This window comes from Ischnura elegans, chromosome 6 (genome assembly GCF_921293095.1).
Source record: "Ischnura elegans chromosome 6, ioIscEleg1.1, whole genome shotgun sequence".
Classification (NCBI taxonomy): Eukaryota; Metazoa; Arthropoda; class Insecta; order Odonata; family Coenagrionidae; genus Ischnura; species Ischnura elegans.
In genome coordinates, this window is record NC_060251.1 from 11,623,683 (window position 1) to 11,645,688 (window position 22,006).

Below are 22,006 nucleotides of genomic sequence, written 5' to 3' on the forward strand. Positions count from 1 at the left end.
TAGTAAAAACCATAGTGGCGAAAGAAATAGACCCATGGTTGGGGCTTCTTGCATACCGTGCTCTACCCTTGGAGTCGGGGTATTCCCCAGCGGAACAGCTAATGGGACGTAAGCTGAGAACGACTTTGCCATTTCATACCAGGAGGTTGAATCCCAACCGTTTGCCACCGTTTGGGTGAGAGATCGTCGGTTGTCGGAGAGTCGGGCCATCCCCGGTCCTATCTCATTCAGACGAATAGCGGAGTCATCAGGAGGAATTGGGTGGCGCTGACCTTAGCAGAACGGCAGCCGAATACTTCGGTTCATTACGAGTCATTGTTCTCAGACCTCGATACCACATCGGAGAGCCACAACCCACCAGAGACGGGATTAGTCAGGACGAGATACGGAAGACTTGTGCGTCTCTCGAAGAGATCATGACCCCCTAGACCTGTTTCCCCTTCCCTGTTTTTATTTGTCATTTCTTCAGAAGGAGAGATGTGGCGGGTTCGCGCGGAGGCCCTATTTAACTACAATGACAGAAAGGCAGCGGTCGCAGAGGACGCGGAGCTGCGAGAGCGACACCGAATCGTGTATAGAAGGCATCGTGTCTTGCGGCATATGGGGAGTTATTGCTATTAAACCACCAGACTGTACGGTCGCTTGTGCGCTTTACAATGAAGAGGCCAAACCTGGACATTGTCGGCATTGGTTATTTTACGGCGACAACGCCTTTACGGCAGCATTAGTTATTTTACGAGATTCAGATTCCAGTATGTTGTCCCATCCACTTCTGAAGGTTTTCAGAAGACGCTGTCCCCCTATTCTCATTGTCAGCACTTTTCCCCTCATTACTTACCTGGGCGATCCGTTATATCATCATCATAGATTTAGCCATGCTGATATTTCACGGATAGATAACGGGAGTAAACTTTATTGATTCCTTTTTCGGGGGGAAATAAACACTGCTTAGGTACTTCATGAAATACCTGAATTTCAGTAGGTTCCAGATTACTTCAACAATGTCCTGTTAACTAGTGGCGAATCCAGGATAGGGACAAGGGGGGGGGGCTGAGATTACTATAGGGTGGTTTCCTATTTTTTTCAGGCCCAAATCGAAAGATTATTATTTGCTGGAGTACGTATTTCACGCTTATAGATTTACGATTACGAAATCTATTTTTTTGCGATTAAATGAAAAGTGAGAATTTTGAAGCGCAACGAAAACGCGACGGCTATAAGTATGAATGATGGGAAAACTCCGTGTGACGTATTTCTGGTTCCCGTTGCCGCAAGTGAAGCGACCATGAGGCGAGGCCTTGAGCGCTAATACGACGAGGATGCTAGCAGGTAGCGTTGTACCCTGCTATCTGGTAGCGCTTGGCTTAAATAAGGATTATTAATACCTTATCAAACGAAGAAAACTTTCCCACCTTAGCCAGTTTTAATAGGTGATTATTAAGGCATGTTTCCCTGAGCTCTGTGGCTCATGCATACATTGGTAATCTCAAACGATGTAAAACCCCTATCTACTCGTATAGAAGCTAGATCCCTGTGACGTCACATGGAGTGGCATCGCATGGGCGCCAGCCTGCCCTTTTTCAAATGAGGATAAAATTCACCCTTGCCATTCGTCTAAACCGGTATTTCTAGAACCAAATAGTTTGTATATTATGAATGCACTAATGGTGGGTAACGAATCGCTATCAATTCCTTTCGTTTTCTTTGATGAAGGAAGATACCCTATTCCATCTAGAGTAAATTGGATACACAAGGGGGGTGGGGCTAAACCCCCCCACAGCCCCTCTCTGGATCTACTACTGGATTATAACATACCAAAAGCGTGTAAAATATGCCCTAAGTTTGGTAATAATAGGGTGGTTTCCTATTCTTTAAATTGCCTAAATCGATACACTATTTACACCTGGAGTACGTATTTCACGATTTTAAAATTTTAAATGATAATATCTATTTTTCGCGATTAAATGGAAGAAGAAAAATTTCAAGCGCGCGAAAATGCGACGGCTAAGCATGTATGCTGTGAAAAGCCCGTGTGACTTCATTCTGGATCCGGCTGCCGTCGGGTGAATCCAACTTGGTACGAGGCTATGAACGCCGCGACGATAAGCCTTCTAGCAGGTAGCAGAGTACCATTCTAGCAGGTATCGCTTGGCTTAGATAGGAATTATTAATATCCTATCAAACGAAGGAAACTTTCTAAACATAGGGTTAAAATAGGTGATTATAAAGAGATGTTTCTCTGGGCTCTGTGCCACATGCATGAATTGGTAATCTCAGACGATGTAAAATTCCTGACTACTCGTATAGCATCTCGGACCTAGCGACGCGTCGCTAGGTCCGAGATGCTATACGAGTCGCTATGCCACTTTACGTTACGTCGCGACGTAACGTAAAGTGGCATAGTATGGCTGCAATCTGGCTTTTTTCATATGAAATTAAAATTGACAATTAATATTCGTCTAAACTGGGATTTCTAAAACCAAATAACATGTATGTGTAATTTAAGTTATTAAACGCCTAAATTTTTGCATGCTTTTTTTTCTTCCGCGTTATAAATCTTACTTAGACTATTTAAATTGTAAACTAAATTGAGGGTATGGACAAATAAATTAAAAGTGGTAAATAATTGAATCCGAATATGCAGCGCACAAAATATATTACGATTAATTTAACAAGGATAAAAAATTAATTCCTTCTAATCCGTGGCATTTTTAGCCAAAAGCATTTTAAAGGAAAAAATCTTCTGCCACCGCTACTCCATGTAGTATGATGCAGTGAAAATACATATACTAACTTAAGAATACAACACTTTATTAATTATATGCCCTAAAAGTAAATTCGTGATGAAATTCTTCGAATAAAAATGCATAGTCCTAAGCATTACCTCACAACAATGCTCTCAGAAGCCGATAGCCGCGCGTTGCTAGGTATGCAGAATTTACACTGCTATCACCGCTTCGTAGAGAAGACGAAAGGAGACGCATATATATTGTGTAAAAATTTTAAGAAAATAAAAGGATAAAATGGGAAACGCTATACGTAAGTACCAGAACAACTTCTGAACATTATCATATCGTGAAATACGCCTTTGAGAATGAGTATTTTTTTCTATTTTTGATAAAATACATCCTACGGAAAGACCTGCTTAGCAACTCTGGTCTGTTCTCTTAAAAATCCTTTTACGTCGAGGACATTTGCATTTTCCTTGGTATTCGGGACGATTTACTATAGGAATAGATTACTAATGCCTTGTATGAAGGTGTCATTTCCTTGAGTCAAATTATCCTGACGGAATTAATTTACCGTAGTCGTGGCTTATTTGATCGATTTTATTTTCGGTAGGCCTCTAGCCTCTAGCATGATTATTCTAGCTCTTTAAAACGAAACTCGTTATGCAAAAGAGAAGCCGCTGATCGAAGAACGCTTTGAAGAAACTCCTTAGATATTACAATTTTAGTTTAAGCTATGGGTAATTTATTTGGTAAGTGCAACTTTCGAGCTCGATTTAAATACTGCAACGATGACATCTCATTTATTGCTCATGGTTAATTTTAACAGTTCAATCGAAATATACTCGGAATTGATTGAATATAAAGGCGGATTTATTCAGAATTTTTATGAGCTGTAGCATGAAATGACTTATTTTACGTACACTTTTGGAATGAAACAGAAATTGATACGGAATTATGCGAACTATAGGTTCTCAAACAGGTCATCGGTTATAATATTTTTAGAATTTTTTAGGGACTACGAGGAACGTTTTTAGCGAGTTATTAGCTGCGAGATTTTGGTGTTAATATTACAAATTGAATAAATAGAAACCGGAGCGGAGAATTATTTCTAAAGGTAACCGGAAGAAGATTAAAGTTAATTTGAGAAGAATATAAAGAATTTATTCAGTGCTCAACGAGCGATGCGATAAATTAAAAAGCGCTGCTTGTTCGAGGTTAATTCAGTTATGTGAAAATAGAATTAGCGCAGAGTTTATTTTTTGCCGCTCATTTTTTATGCATGACGCGGTTTTTTTTAAGAGAGCGTAGCATATAGGCAGTGGTTGAATGTCTTAAAATACTTTTTTTCTCCAGCGCTATGTTAATCAAGGGAATAAAAACATTATAAACACATCATCAATCATCAGGCGTGAGATTAGTATGACACAAGTCTATGTTCAATCTTCCCAACGGCTGATATTAAAACACGTACTTTCTTAATTCTGCCGTTATTCCCTTCTTACAAGCTCTCAAAGAGAATTTTCATTATATCATCGGTTCTCGTAAAGCCCCGCCTTCTACGCGACTTTCCAAAAGAAGTTACTTTTTACTAATATAAGAATACCGGGAATAGCCACGGAGAATATTAAACGTAGCCACCCGTAATGCACATATAATGCGAATATTCCTCGAAGTAAAACTCATTCGCTTTGACCGGGATTCGAAGCCGGAACCCCCGAGTTTTGGTCGATTGCTAAGGACCAGTCAAGCTACGTAAGCGTCTATTCACCCTCTGGAAATATTGTGGCCTTAACCAGACGAGATTGCTGTGGACGGTTTAGCATATGACGCTTCTAGAATTACAGCCAACGAATTTCCCCAGCGGGATTTGAAGACTCCTTTGTAGCTAAACAAACTAAAGCAGAGGACCAGATCGCATCTTATCTGAACACCAGTGGCGTAGCGAGTGGTGGGGGGGGGGGGGGGGTTTAGAGGGATAAACTCCCCAGGGATGAGAGAAACTTTTAGGTTTAATCTATTTTACTTAATTTGAAAGATGTATTTATAGAATAGAGTAAAGATTAATAAAATATCCCACAGAAAGCCATAAACACCATTTTGAAGGACTTATCTTAAAACTTTTCTTGGCGAGGGCCCCCACATCTCCAGCTTATACTAGGAGGGAATACCACACACACATGGTCTAAACCCGCAGAAAAACCCCCCTAGCCTTGATTCCTAGCTGCGCCCCTACTGAACACACTCTCTAACAATTTTCACCCTGCACGATATGTGATCCAGACCAGTGGGGTATCCAGGAATTATGTTCGGGCAGGGGAGCATAAAAAACGGAAGGGTTTATATTGTATAACAGAGTACATAATAATTAGAGGATTTCTAACTAGTTTTAACACTTTTCTTTTTAAAAAACTTAATTTTTGAAATAAATCTTTTGTAAATTCATGAATTTTCAATTTTTTGCTATCATTAATTTAGGAAAGTAATTGTGTATTTATATTTTGGGTGTGGGGAGGCATACCCCCACAAATTACTCCTCGCTATGTGACTCATCCATTCAATCTCCTGGCATCGACAAATTTTAATACATATACATTCTTTTCTACTGTGGTCCAGGGTGCTGCTTCTGCCCTAAGACGGAGAAGGAGGAGAAGGAGCAATTGGAGGATGAAACGGAGGGGTCCTTGAGACGCCATCCTGTAAGGTGGAAGAAGACCCGGGGGCCTAGGATGCGCATACCTGACATCCACCTTCACCCTCGCATGCCGCCCATTCGTGAGGAAGGCGTGGACGAATTGGGGCGGTTGTGCGAGGGTGAAGGAGAAGACCCCGACGGTGCCAGATGGCTGAGGGCCATAGGGAGGTTGTACGAGGGAGACCAGCCAGAAATTCCTGGCTGGTTATTCTCTAGGTAATTAGTTGCTTCTATTTCTTTAGAGCCTTACTTAGACCTCTCATTCTGAATATTGGCCTTTGCTCATGATCATTTTATTACACAATAACTTAAGGCAACTAATTCACTCCACTTATCCCCGAAAACACATGGTGTCATGTAATTGAACACTGAAGTAGCAATGGTGATGTGTTAAGTTCCATCTGAAAGATTATCATTTTATCAATTTTCTGTGGAAATAACTGATAGGAAAGAGGTGGCTTCCTTCCTCCGCCAATACTTGTATTATGCTGAATATATTCATTACAAGAGAGAGAATCCACGAAAAATTGAGGAAATTCAACCAATTAATAATTGCATATCCAATGTTCATGTATTATCAGCAAACCCTTTCACACCAAAGGCTTTCAGCAGCCAACTGTTATATTCAAATGGAGGTGCTCTAATTTTGGCTGTAGCTAACGAGAAGTTTACAGTGCAAACGACAATGGCAAAGTCCGACCCAAGAAATGGGAATTTATAATTGATGAAGCAACAGTCGAAAGTTTTCAGGCCTGAGATGAGCTTAGCGAGACCTTGGTGCCACTCCTCGGCATTTTGATCCAATCTTCCTAATCATTTATGATACTCCTCACACAAGGGTGGTTCCAGGATTTCTATCTGGAAAGGGCGCACGTATACCCCGTAATACAAAGCGAACGCAATGATAAAGGGACCACATTAAAAATCTTGCATTTTTTTATTTTTTCAGGGGGGTGGGGCAAATGCCCCCCACCATACCAGGAATAAACACCTGAACTGTCAGCGATTTTTGAGTACTTCCAATTCCTTATGCTTTGAAATGAATTCTTTGTTTTGTTCTGCATGTTTGTAATTCTTAAGTGGAATTTTAATGTAATACCTAATTTTAATAGACTTCTGGAATGAAAGTCTGAGTAACCTATGTGTTCACTTCTGATGAAAAATGTGTATTGAGAGAAAGATATTCCCCCGAATTTGTTATTATCAGTTCTGAGAATTATTTTAAAATTCAATGGAATTTTTATTATTTTCATTGAAGTGTGCAATCTTCAAAATCATAAAAAAATCAGTTTAGAATAATATGTATTACCAATGAAATGAGTTAACCGTTAAGTCGTGATAAGAGTGGGTTGGAGTCGAGTCTAGTGGCAGGAGTATTGGCTGGGAACGCCATTGTGTTTGGTCCCAAATCGGAGGAATAAAGGAATTCGTAGGAGAGAACTCTAAAATATTATAATGCTAATAATTCCACTGAAACATTTTCCATTCCCAGGTACTGGCAGGGAAAGTGTTAAAATATTGATGGGTTTCAATGAAATATACTTAAATTTTGCAGTTTTATTTAAGATTTTATGAATAGAATACATATATAGCATATTTATTAAAATATATATACATACATATGTATATTGTTTTCCTTTGCATACAATATTTGGGCATTTTTCCATTGCATGCAACATTCAGTTTAAGCAAACATCCTCATAGTGAATTTCTGGCCTAATACTCGATTGAACTATCTAAACTACTAATTGAATTGAGGGATCAAGCCGAAGTACACCGTCTCTTGGCAATAGTGAATCATTACCGCCAGAATAGAATCATGCCAAACAGCTTTCCAGAATGTATAGCACATATGTTATTGTCCTACTGCATACGTGTCCATCAATCCTACATGATATGAGAGATGATGTTTCTTTAGCTATTACTCTGCATTAGAATCACACTCATGTGTGAACATTGACATTTTCATTTCAGAACCAGAACACCCGGTTCCCCTCCCTAAGGCAGTCTCTGGCACCGAGGGCAGGCCCCCACCCACCAGGACCCCTCCGAACAAGAAACGCCACAACATCCGGCACCTCCAATGCTACCTCCTCCTCTCCCAGCAGGTTAGTTGCAATCACACTCTGAAATTCTATTTTCTATTAGCTTCATATAATAATTGAAAATATAAGGGATTTAAAATTCAAATGCACTATCAATATAAAAATAAGCAATATCTATTTCACCTTTAGGGTTTTGTTGTAATAGTGAGTATAGATCAATAGTGAGTATTACTCGAGTGTCAGATAGTGGTAAATGGATTTGTGGAATAGAAAGTCAGAGAATGAGGGCTCAAGGGGAGCCTTTTGAGGGTACAATAGACCGGGACCCAGCAATCTTGCTGATACGCCTAATCACCCGAGGAGGGGGAGGAGAGGATGGAAAAAGGAAAGAGGCACCACTGCGATAGGACCTTGACAACACCTCTAGGGTAGGATAGAGTTAGAATGGAAGGGACGGAAAAAAACATCCTAATGCTATAGAAGCGAAAAGGGCCCAACTAAATAGAAAAACCAGGCAAAGTTATTACTGCGCTAGCATTTTTAAAGGATTATCCTATGAGGAAGAATAACTTAATGATCGAATGGCTAGATTAAGATGGAAAGTGTTAGGTACAGGTTAATGGACTTGTGGAGTGAAAAGTCAACATGGTGTATTACATGGGAAGCTGGGTCGCTGTGAAAGGTATAGATAAGGTAAGCAGCTTGATTCTGATGGTAGAAAACAAGATACAAACCACCGCCCTTGTTGTGGTTAATAGCCAGGTCAAATAAAACTAAAAAATTGTTGTTCCCATAGCTGAGCCATATGGCCTTGTTTTTCTACCCTTTTAGTTTTTCATGAAACAGATTAGGTACATTAGTAGTGAAGAATTTACTCTTATGATGCATGCAGTTATGTTCAGAGACAGCATAGTCATGCATATTTTGGAGAGTATAGCTTTAGATAAGTTTCGAATGGCTTTCTCTAAATAATGGTAAATCTTGGAGAAAAGATTGTATAAAATAATTATTAGATAATTACATGATCTTTAATTTTCATCAGAGCTATTTTTATAGTTTAACTAATCGTTTTTAACTAAGCAACCCTTTTTATGACCTTTTCAACAGAGAATTAAAACAGTTTAAGGTAGAAATTTGAGAAATCCTGAGTAGGAAAAATCTAGCAGTGACGGGGGGACTGCAATGAATAAGTTTTAAGGGAGGGACGGATATGAAATTCGGGAAGTAGGATCTTGAAAATGGAGCAAAAGCAGGGAGGAGTCAGTAGCATTTTGCAGGAGGGACGAATTGTCCATTACTAACACAGGAGGATTTTGGAGGGGGCAGGTGCCCCCCCAAAACACTTAAATATAGACAAACGTTTTTTATACATATATCATTACTTTCATTTTGTTATGTGCAATTATGGGCCTCAATAATTAAATTTCACATTAATAGCTTTGGTGTTAAAATAAGGAGAATATTTCTTACAGCGACTGTTGTATCTTGTTTTTTAATCTCAACTATGATAAGATCGTTTTCCTGTCAGATTGTTGAGCAACCCCCCCTCAACCCAGAAAAAATCCTGGGTCCGCCCCTGATTACAAATACCTATATTCCAAGCGTCATAAGGAAGTGATTCAGTCCATGGTATCTCATGGACCATATCCATGAAAAATGTAAACATATCAGATAGATGACATAAAAATAAGCCTGAGTTATAGGTTAATCATGAAAAGCTCACCCTGGCTACCTGAAGTTGATGTTGATTCAACCAAAAACCTAGTGCTTATGACATGAAATGTGAGTTTATAGTAACCGACCTGGTAATTCAAAAAAGCAAGGAAAAGGGATGTGGTAGCCCTGTAGTGAACTAGGAGGAGAGAATTTCAGGAACTCATGAAATATATATGTGTATTATCCCAGAGATTGGAGAAAAGTAGACTTTAGAGAAGTGTGGTGTGAAATTGAAATAGGAATCATCTAGGCATTCAAGATGTTAATTGAATATGGTGACATTTTGGTGATAAAAACCCATGTATAAAAAATTATGTGAATAATATCAAATATAGAGGACTTAATAAAGTGGGAGGACGTTGAGAGTGAGCAGAGAGAAAAGACTTTTAGGGAAAAAAATGAACAATTACATCCAGAAAATAATAGGACACGGTGGATCATGGAAAAAGCAGAGTACGTAATGTAATGGAAATGTTCAGAAGGAAGGAGTGGTATGTGCACTATATGCCAAGGTTTTGTCACTGTTTGCCATCGAAGGAGGGTAACTCAAATCAAATATTAAGGATAATGATGGAAGAATGCTAACTGAGTCCCACAACGTTCAAAGTATGTAATTGAAGATAGTTTTCAAAGGATTTGCCCCACCCCAGGAGGAGGCTGAAAATGTTGAACAGAGGTGTTGAGGAGACGGATAATTTTGGACTTGGATGATAAACAATGATGACAAGAGAGCCCTTTACAGTATGAAGACTGGGAAATAAACAGACGTTAACAAGCTTGCATGTCACCCAACGTAAGCTTCTGAAGAATCAGGGTGGCAGCAGAATGTTTTTCAAACTAGTACTCTGGATCTTTGAGGATGGGTCTTGGCCAGACGATTTTAGGAATACAATTGGTCTTCCAATTGCAAAAATGGAAGATGGTGTAAAATGCAAGAGATACTATATTTACGTAATACATGTACTACATGTGAGAAAGGGGCATTAAGGGTTCAAAATAGAAAGATGGAGCCAAGGCCAAAGAAGCATTTACGTTACCATATGTTATGTTATGGACAAGCAAAGTCAACTGGATATACAGTTACAGTGATGAGAACACTTGTCATAAGATACCCAGAATAGAATCAGTACTTGTGATTCCCATCTATAGCACCCATTCCATAGATATATTCTTCTGTATTTATCTGTGATCCATTCCTAATGATGAATTTCTAGACAAAATATTTCCTAATAATTTTAACCTAAAGTTTGAGTTAAAATGTTTACACTAGGGTATCTATCAAGTGTTCGCAATTAACACATCTACACATAATATGGAAGACTTTTTGATTACCCACTTCACATTTTTCACCAAAGCATTATTGGAACAAATTTAATCAATTCCAGATTCCATAAATAATTACTGTTAATGGTCACAGATTTACAGCAATAAATAGCCACATGCAAAAAAATAAAAAAAATTAATGATTTTTAAAGCATTATTGAGAAACTGAGAAAATGGCACTGAGTTAACTAAAACATTAAACTCATTGCTCACTTCCTTTTCAGCAGCAGCCAAAATGACCCAGAGGGGCCCATCCTTCTGCCATGCCGCTTTTATCCAGGAAGCTTCTTCCCTCCGTGAGGTAATTATATTCTCTACAGTCCAGGATGACATAATGGTCGGCCAAAATAGGCATTGGCCTATGGTGACATTTTGATACCAAATATCCTGTTGCTCACATTTACTTCTTTTCCATGAATTTCCCTGGCAGTTAAAGTTCAGCCATCCTAAGTACATTATAAGCAAGGTTAAACACTGATTAACCGACTAATTCTATTTCCTACTGTAGCAGTATGCAATATATGCATTGTCTTTTTATACTTTTTATCATAATTAGTCTTTATGTATGCCCATGAGATCTAGGTAATGTGATCGTTCTTTTCTAGACAAAAAAAATTGAACTTGACATAGGTGATGTCAATATGTGACAATGAAAAAACAACACCATGTGATATTCAAACCTATGATTACTTCAAGGTTAGCAGGTGAAGAATCTCTTTCCAGCTTAACCTGGAATTTTTACAAAACTTCCTCCTTCTGTTTAAGTGCACATACTTAAGTTGCATTTCATTTTTTTACAATATGTAAATGCACTCAAATATTCGTAATAAGGTGGAAAGGTCACCTCAGATTATGCTAATTTCATGCATTTAAAAAAGAGAAGCAAATTCCTGACCACTGACCACTGCACTGCACACTGGTCTACTGAAGCATTAGTTAGGATAACGAAGAAAGATGCACTTGGTGTGAATTTATGTGCATATTGGGCAAGAGAGAGAGGGGAGAATCAACGGGATGAGGGACGAGAGCGGCCTCAATCCAAAATCCATTTGGTCACAGCTCTTGGGCATTACCAGAAGAGAAGCACGTTTCAATGTTCGTACACTTCTCTGGCTACTTGAGAGGCCTCTTCATAGACCGTAGACTCCTGACCTGCGTTCTCGGATCTAAAAATATTGCGAGCAATACGAAAATATGTCATTACTACTCTAAAAGTTGGAAACATCAATTTCCTTTACCCTTTCTCTGCTGTTCAATCTTCGAAAACTTTCTCCTCCCTCGCAGCGAAAAAGTTAAAATGCATTTTGTGGGGCCATGGAGCAGGTACTTCCAGGGTGGGTGTGGTACACCCCCCAAAGGGTCACAAATCCAGGACCATTTCCTTGACAACCTCACCCTTGCTGGTCCCTCTCTTTTACTCTGCTAACCGGAGGCCTCCCTCCCCAAAAGTGACCGCTCTGACTGCATTTTTTAATGTTTACATTTTACATCACAAGAAATAAGAACCTCTTATCCTTAACCTTTTCCCTACTATACACGTATATATACGTGCGGACGTTTCCTGACCCAGGAGACAACGGCCGTATATTTACGTGTGAGATTTTCCTAGCCAGGATAATGAAAGTTGTATATATTCGTTTTCTAGCTCTCCCCCTTTTAGGACAATTGCGGGTTTACGTCGTCTTTGTCTCGGGACCCAACCCTGCGGGGTTTAGGATTTACCCTCGGAATCCGGGAGCAGATACCCGGACCCCTCGTTTTTTATCACCCCTCTTATGGGTAAGGTCATGCAATTGTTTATCCAGTCAGGTTTCGAAGTAAATATTTGTTCATTTCTCAAGAAAAATAAACTGAGAATTGAATTCTTTTCTTTTGAACTCCGTTTACTATTTTTAAATGAAATTCTACAATAAATATTAACTTATATCTCGAGTAATATGTAAACATCAACATGGAAATTGTTGCTGCATTAAATGCGTTAATATTGGCCTTAGAGCTTCGTTTAAAGTTTGACAATGCTCAGAAAAAAATGAGGAATTCAATTCAAAGTCTGCAATTTACGTGTAAGCAACAATTATCTATTTGCTAAATACATATAAGCAATACATAAGTTGACCGCGAACCAATGCCGCAGGTATGGTCGTAAACCCGGAAAGGAGGGAGCACAACTACTCTTGTAGTCCATGATAATGCGGAGTCCCAGCGTGGAGGGGTCGAAAAAGGTTCAGCGAGACCCTTTTTAACAAATGCCCTCCAAAAATGCTCCGTACCACAAGGAAGAAAGCATCTAGGGACTCAGTACAGCAGTCATGCTAAGACGAAAACTCCGCCGTCTCGAAAGGGTTAAACCAGTGTCGATTAGCAAAAACCAAATCTTCCCTTCCTAGTCTAGGCACTAGGTTAGTTAACCACCTACCCATTAGAGCCAGAATGACCAGTTCGTCTACATTTAAGAGGGTGACTCACAATTGCCTTGTCTCTCATCACATATGAAATTTATTTTTATGTTAATGTAAGGTCATTGTGAAAAACATTTTTCATGTATAAGTACTTATTGATAAAGAGGACTTATTCTCACGTGCAACATTCCCATCTCATTTAAATGAAGGAATTTATTTTTCACTTACTTTACCTCATGCAGTATCATGATAATTTTTAAAAAGATTTTGCACTGTGTTACTAAAATAATATATGAACTAGTTTCTTTTACCTTATCCTTTACATTTGCAATCGTCTCAATTTACTGTGGCAGATCATTTTGTTTTTTTAAGATATTCTGCCATATGAAATGAAACAACAAGATTTAATGATGGAACGGTCTTCTTTTTAGGGTAAAAAATTACGAGAGTGGCGTGTGGATCAGCTCACACGTTAGCGTGGAGCACAAGGAAACCTGTTTCTGATGCTGGCCGGCTACCGGATCGTGTACCCCTAGAATACGATCTTTTGAGGGACATCCCAATTCCTATCCTTCGCAATCGCCTTCACCTGTTGCACAATTTCTCTGATCTCTTCTGTCCGAGTGTTGCCATGTTTCCTTTGGGAAGTGATGTGAATCTAGGGGCCTCAATGGATCCTGCAAGTGGACGTGGGAGGAAAAGTGGAGGTGAGGGCAGTGGAGCAAAGACCTCAGAAGATGATCACAAATCTGGAGATACAGAATGGGAAGGACCCCTTCGTGGGAACTTGGATAAACTGCGTGGCATTTTTGTTTCTACTGCAAAGGAAACAACTTTTAGAAAGGTAAAGTCTAGGTGTTTTTATTTTGGCATACTAAAGAATGCCAGGGCTTTTTTGGTGAATATGTATGTTTGCACTTAATAATTATAATAATACTTATTAACTTCATTTGGATAATACATACATGAGTTTTGTCAAGACAATACAGCATAAAATACTAACATGTAATAAAATACGATACAAACGAGCTATACAAACACACACAGCTATCAGTGGGATTGAGGTCATAGGTTAATACACAACACCAGTTAAAAATTAAAAAAATAACTAAAAAATTTATAAATAGCCTGACGGCAAAATCCCGATTATCCAGGCCAATGATGGAGATAGTGGGCACTAATAATCAGGAAACATGGGTAATCCAAATTTTCACTCTTATTTTTAGTAATGTTTAAAATTTATGCAAATCAAACAATTTTTTATTATTTATGCGCAAAGTCTGTTATTTTAGATTGCTTCCCAGGGTCATTGAGAGCTTTCTTCACCCGACCGCAATCTTTTTAGTGGCAATTACCATATTTATCTGAATGTAGTCTCCTCTAAAGTAAAGGTGGGACTATATTCAAACCTTTTTTTTCCCCAAAACTTAACCCTCAAAATTAGTGGGGGGACTATATTCAGAGAAATATGGTATGTAATTGTACTCATATTCCCTGACCTCTATTACCCCAGCAAACTGTTGACTCAGGTGAGTGCTTGGCTACAACTCATTAGGCCGGTGCTTATTTCTTTTAAATAATCGATTTAAGAATTTGTGGTCTCAAAATGTTTAAATGGTGAGAAAACAATTGCCTGCCTGAGGTGCCTAAAAGCAACTTTATCTTGACTATCTCTGATGATTTTGATTGCATTGTGATAAATTTTTGAGCTTCCAACCAAAAGTTTGCTTGTTCATACCCTCATAGCTGTATTACCTCCTAAGGAAGCAGATATTTTTCTACAAGTGCTGAGATATAATCATATATGTTACACAATATTCCTCTTTGTTGTGTGTGGTGTAAATAAATTTTTGTGATTTATATTATGTGAATGTAATTAAACTTTGATATTTCATTCCAGGTGGTGCAAGCAACAATGGTGAGAGACAGGCAGCATGGCCCTGTGATTGAATTGAATAGAATCCAAGTTCAAAGGTCAAGATCAAGTGGAGGATTGGCTTGCCCTATTGGTTTACGCTCAGTTTTTGGTCAAATGGTATCAAAGATGGAGCTCTTGTTCCGCAGAGATGCTCTTCTACTCCCTCATCGTGTGTGGAAAGTAAAATTTGTCGGTATGTATATTCCCAAAAATGAGAATTGATTCTCAACCTTCTTTGATTTTTAGTCACATCACAAGTAATATTTTTTTATACAGTTAGCCAGTTGGTTCAGTTTAATGAAATATTAATGACAAGTCATCAGGCTTTCCATATAATATGCTGTGGAACAGTGCTAGAATTTTAAAATCCCTAGTAGGGGAGACTGGGGCACAGTGGAACACAGGGCACGGTGGGACAATTGATTTATTTAAACAATTTACTCGGTCAAAGAGCAAATGTACTAAAAATAAGGAAGTCATGTCACGGGAAATAATGCACAAAAATCTTATTTCATTATGTTATGTCGCTTTGCATAAATGTAATAAAATGTGTTTTTTGCTCTAATTTTCGTAACTTTCATGTTGTGAATATTTATGAAATTTTCCTAATTGTAACAAGCTTCATAAAAAATGACTTGTCGAATACATAATTTAGAGACAGTATAATATTTTTTAAAACATAATTTTCGAAAGTAACATGTTTAAAATTTTTGCTGACAAATATAAGACTTTAGGACATGCGGGGCACAGTGGGACACCTCAAATTGGGGCACAGTGGGACAACTTGAATTGGGTCATAGTTGGACGCCGACTAACAGCCCAAGTGCTTCGAACTATCAATCTCCGTAACCTAAAAGCACTCTAATTTCATGTCATGGTGACTTTATAGTGTTTTGGTTCCATATTGGTGCTTTAGGATTTGAAGCAGTACATTTCAATACAAAAAAGTGAGGACAAATGTATAGAATGGCAACAGCAATGCACATAAGAAAATTAGAGCCAAAGTGATTAATTTGTGTGAACCCCGATCGTATGCGACAATTTTTCTAAAAATCTTGAATCCCACCACTGTTATATAGATAATGCTCTTAATACGGAACAGTTCAGTCTTGGCCATAACCGAGCTTTATGTAGTGAGGAGAGAGTCTCATAAATATTACTTGCTGCGACATTTCTCCTTTCTATAGGCCTGCTCAGGGAACATTCAGTGATTTGCGTGAAAGGAAGAATAACAGGCAATTAAAATTTATTTTTAAAGAGAATTTTGAGGAAAGAATGTTTTTTACGTATTATGATCAATTTAATTGAAATTATTTATAAATTGAATTTTTGAGATTCATGAGTTTGCTCAGAACAATTGCGATCAGAAAGAAATCGCTGATGATGATTTGTTTCATGGTTTTATGAAGCGGAATCCTTCGATTAGCCATCGGAAACTTCACTGGTCCTCTACATGAAGGTTGTGAGTGCATTTTTTTCCGATCTGTCAGGTCTTTATGTGAAACAAGTATTTTCTGCGAGAAATGTATACAATCATGATTAAAGTGGTTCCACTACCGTTCTACTCCACGGAAAACTGATAGCCCCCAAAGGTGAAAAACAAGTAGGTGAAGTTACCTCCTTTGAAAGAGGCTCCTCTATGACATTGTGCTATATTATAAATGCTCAGGTTAATACAATTCCTCCATTTTTTGTGTTATCTGGAGTGAAATTCCTCCCAAAAATACTGTTTAACTTATGAGATCAGTAGGTACCGCAAACCCATCTGGATGGATGACTATCAATTTAATTTTACTGGTTTTAAAGCATTTCATCGATCATGCAAAGTGTTCTCAAGATAATAATCCATTGCTAATTTTACACAACCATGAATCACATATTTCTGTTGATGCTATTGAGTTAGTAAAAATCAATGGAGTGGTAATGTTTACTTTGCCACCTCTCTGGAGTCACAAACTGCAGCCATTAGATAACTGTCTCTCCGGCGCTTTGATAAAATATAAAAATGACTGCGTATGGCCTATAAAAAAACTCAGTAGAGAGAATTTCTAATTGCAACATGGCAGAGTTAGTGGATACAGCATATAAAAAAGAATTTACATCTAATAATATTATTTCTACGTTTAGTTCAACCGGTGTATGCCCTGTCAAACCCAAGTATTTTTAATGACAAACACCTTGCAAAAGCAAATGTCGAACACCAGTGTTGTCAAAGATCAGTCAGAATTTCATTTAGAACCCGAGGAGACTCTTGAAAGCCCAGGACTTCCCAGGCTGAAACTTCGTTTTAGAGGGCAAAGTTGTCACCCCTGAGGAAATACGTCCAACGTCTACCAGGTTGATATCTTAAAAACACTAGACAGAAGAAAAGACAGGAGATCCCTATGGATAGACTAGTTAAAAAGACACTGGAAAATTAATATCTTCAACGGTAAGGGAGAAAAAACAGCCTGCTAATTATTAAAAAATGAGCGATAATAATTTATAGAAAATTAAAGATTTTCAAATGAGAGGACTACAAAAGGGGATTGGAAATAGAAGAAATAACTACAATTTTAGAATAAAGTCACTAAATTCACCATGAAGAACAGTTGACAGTACTTAAACCATTAAAATAATTAAATTTTGATGAAAAACATTGCAAGCAGTGATTTAAAATTTTTACTAATATGACCAAATATTTTTTATCCGCTCATGTGTCTTGAATAATAATTTTCTTGATTAATATGTTCACTTGCATATATATATTTCACATATTAATGTAAATAAATTCATTTGTACCCTCAATTAATTTCAAATTTGTATTTTATTAACTAATGCAAGCTTGTCCCACTCTGCCCCGTGAACTATCCCACTGTGCCCCAGGCTGGGGCAGAGTGGGACACTTTTCATCAAAAAAGAAACTTAAGTATTTCAACTATTCAAAAATTGGCAAATTGTATTGCTTGCGGATTTTATTATACGATTTAGAATATATTCTCCAAGCAATGGTACCAACATTTTCCATTTTCCATTAATTCTGTGGGAAATAAAAATGAAATACTAAAACTGTCCCACTGTGCCCCAGTCTCCCCTACTAGAATTTATGGGTAAGCAATCATTGGAAGAGTGATAGATGATGATTCCACTGTATGTATTTAGGTCTTGTACGAAATTCCATAGAGTTATCGTGGGGAAACATACTAACGTCATTGGTTTATGAAAGTGTAGGGGCCACTGTATCATCAATGGAATAGAAATAGTTGCATAAAATGGACAAAACTTAAGTGTTTTTTGTTTCCAAGTTTTGGGAACAGAATGTATTATACGATTTGAAAATGATGATTATTTTCTTGGCTGCATTGAATTTACATCACCATTCTGTTAAAACATATATCATTATTTTGACAATTCATGTGAAGATCCACATTTTAAGTGACATTTTGCATGTCGTTCCCTCAGGTGAAAGTGTTGATGACTGTGGAGGAGAGTACAGTGAGAGTATAGCAGAAATGTGTGAGGAATTACAAGAAGGAGCCGTTGCACTTCTGGTACCTACTCCCAATGCACGTGGTGACCATGGCTATGCTCCACCCCCAACCTCTGTGAATGCAGCTGGGACTAATGGCAATGCATCATCCGTTGGAAGAGATGCTTGTTTCCTTCTCAATGCACAAGCCCCTCGCATATGAGAATGTTCAGGTTTGTAGGTATGCTATTAAGTGTATGGTTTCTAAGTTTGGTATCTCTGGTGTCTTCTTTTCCCATTGAGAAAAACTGATCTCATTTTTATTGTTCATTACTTTCCCACTAATTTGGGTAAAATGTTTTTTGAACAATTTTATGATAATTTTTAGTTAAGATATAAAAAAATTTTCTGATACTATACATTATTTTCTTGACTTTTATCATTGCTCGTATGGCTATTTGTTATTATCCTTTTAGGAGTCTTAATGGGTGTGGCTATAAGGACTGGAAGCCCATTAAGTCTAAACTTAGCAGAACCTGTGTGGAAGCAATTAGCAGGACCCTCCTTGACGCCTGCAGACTTATCAGAAGTTGATCGTGATTATGTTCCAGGTAAGGTTAAGCATCATTCATGGTTAATTTGGTTCTGAAGATGGTTGAAATTAGTGAAATGGTACAATGAAAATGTACTTGCAAGTCAAGGTAGATGTAGATATTGTAAATTATGAAATATTTTTACGTTTTATTTAGGTTTGACGTGTATTCGTGATATGGATGGCGATGAAGCAGCATTTAGAAGTCTGGCAATGCCATTCTCAAGTCCATCATCCTCTGGCCACGAGATTCCTTTGTCTACCCGCCATCGCAGAATCACCCCTAGTAATCGACATGAATATGTCAAGCTTGCTTTGCATTGTAGGTCAGTTGTTATTCTGTAAAGTTTGTTCCCTGTTGTATGGCATAAATATTTTCCATTTTTATGATGACGGAATATATGAGCTCTAATTTATCAGAAATATAGATAAGAAGTAGCCACCCATAGTCATAATCTCCCTCATTTTTCTTACCAGTCTCATATGATATCTAATTTCCTTTGTTGTCTTTCTTTCGATCTTTCCTGACTCAACATTATTCAGACTCCATGAATTTGATGAGCAAGTTGCAGCTGTTAGGGAAGGCATGGCACGAGTTGTACCAGTGCCTCTGTTATCCTTATTTAGTGGCTATGAATTGGAGACTATGGTCTGCGGCTCTCCAGACATACCTTTGAGTCTTCTAAAATCTGTTGCAACCTATAAAGGTAAAAGAAACTTCTAAATATAAGATTATTTTTAATTTTAGCTGGGTTATTACTTTCTTGAATAAAAGTGGTAAAAGTTGATCAGAAACATTTGGAAAATAATCAGGCTTTTACAAACATTAATTTTCCAAATTCTGGGAGAAGTTTGTTGCAATGAATGCCAATATGGAGGAAGTTAGGTGGCTCATTTTGGCTTCCTGTCTCAGGAGTTGATGTGCCTTGTGAATTGCCTCTCTCATAATTTAAAACAGTGTAAAAAGTTAAAACGAAATCATGTAGTATTGATTTTCAAAGTAGTTTCCTAAGTGCTGTGAGAATTCAATGCTTCTTTGAGGAAGTATAAAATCTGATCACCATAACTCTTCTATTAAATGGTTATGTTTTGTTGTGCTTCATTTTTGCGCTCGTATTTCATGGATATAAGGATAGTTATAAAAATTTCAGTAAATGATGAAAACTTCGGGCCTGAGTCATTAGATAAAATTTCACTGTAGGAGATGCTTAATGGGATTGTAGCTAAAGTTTTGATACTTTTATAGGTGTTGACGGTAATGCACTTCTTGTCCAGAGGTTCTGGGATGTGATGGAGGAGTTCACTAATCAAGAGCGATCACAATTCCTTTATTTGTTTGGGGAAGGACTCGCCTTCCAAGGACTATTGCTGACTTCAGAGGAAGAGACTTCGTATTGCAGGTTTGTACACCTATCTTTGTTAGTATCTGAGAAGTAAAGTGTGTCCCAATATATTCACCATTGCTGAGTAGACATTAATTTGTATGATGATCATATGGTTAATATTTTATTCTACACAGGTTTTTGATAAATACAACCCACCAGATCACTTCTTGCCTGAAAGTTACACATGTTTCTTTCTTCTTAAGATGCCAAGGTATTCTTGTAAGGTAAGCTTTCAATGTGCCCATAAATTTTTCAAAGCTGATTCCTTTGTTAAAATTTATTTTTTGTTTAGGATTTAATTTTTTTGCAACTTTGTTATCAATTTTTTAATGGACTCTAATTGGATACTTAATATTGTGCTCTAGCCTTTACTCTTTTGTGGTTAATTGACTACAGTGGCATACATATGTGCCCTATTTTCTTATTATCTAAATGACAGCATGTACATGATTATCAATCTGTATTGAGTTCATTCTTTAGTGTTGATTTTTTGCAGACTGTTCTCCGTGAAAAACTAAAGTATGCAATCAACTTCTGCAAGTCCATTGACACGGATGAGTATGCTCGGGCAGCAATGACATCAAGTACGGTATCCACCACAGTTCCTCTTGGAGTTGGTGGTGGCAGTGGACTTCCTCCAGGCAGTGGTGCTGGAGTTGATGGTTGTGGCAGCAGTGGGATACGCAAGGTGGTCATGGATTGGATGACACCACCACCACTTCGAGTGATAGTGAGGAAGGTGGTGCTGTTGGAGGTGGCCAGCACATAGGCCGTCGGGAGGGGGAGTTGCGGGTGGCTGTAGTGACAACAATCCGCTTGGAATAGTTGACATTGAGAGGGATAATGATGACCTCGATAGCAACGAAAGTGAGGGCATTCGAATGTGTTATTTGTAATCTGCTTGAGATAAACTGGAGAAAATTTCTGTGATGAAGTTGGCACATTGCTAGGGAAATGAAAGCCACTGAAAAGGAAATAATGGTTCCTTGAGGTAGGTGGTGCACTATTGGCCGTTTGAGTTGATTTTTTTCTTCCTCTTCTAGTCAGCTGTTCATTTGAACTATTCACATAGCAATAGCCTAAGGCAATGAAAGATTCGGTGGAATAGTACTTTAGTTTATTTATTTCAAAAAGGCTTTTATTTATTTGAATGATGTGAATTGCTTTTGTATAGTACTACTGTTTTATCATGAGTACTATGTATTTGCCTTTTGTATTTTAATTTTAATGAAGAGTTTATCAAACTGTTTTGCCTAAATAAACCATGCTTAAATGCAGAATATGTATGTGATTTACAAAAGTAAGATCCCTAGCAATATCCTCACACTATGCTGTGAACTCCTGATCCCTCTTGCCTAATTTCTACGATCGGGACAAAATTTGTGGAACTTTGTTAGGATATTGCATAACTGTTTACTTTACGAGCCACTCTCTGAGTAACTCTGTCAATTGTTATCATATAGTGGCTTGGCACAAACATTGAAATATGTTATTTGCAAACCTGAGTAGTCTTCCAGCATTGTGGTCCTTTAGTAGACTTTTGTCTAGCAAGGAGACATCACAGGCTTGACAATAGGGATTTTAATAGCAAATATTTTCTGAAATAGTTAAGGGAATACTGAAAAAGGCACACAGTCCCTGCTCTGTGATAAAAATGCTCTCATAAGTATCACCATCACTGGTTTAAATTTTTATAATTAGTTTGATGCAGATGTCACTGCATTTCCCTTATGACCTAACCTTTTCACACTTGCAT

At 37.9% G+C, this 22,006-nt stretch overlaps 1 pseudogene; it reads left to right on the plus strand.

The window, feature by feature from the left end:
• The first annotated feature begins 10,730 nt into the window (after positions 1-10,730).
• On the plus strand, positions 10,731-21,530 carry LOC124160743 (annotated as a pseudogene).
• The last annotated feature ends 476 nt before the right edge of the window (positions 21,531-22,006 follow it).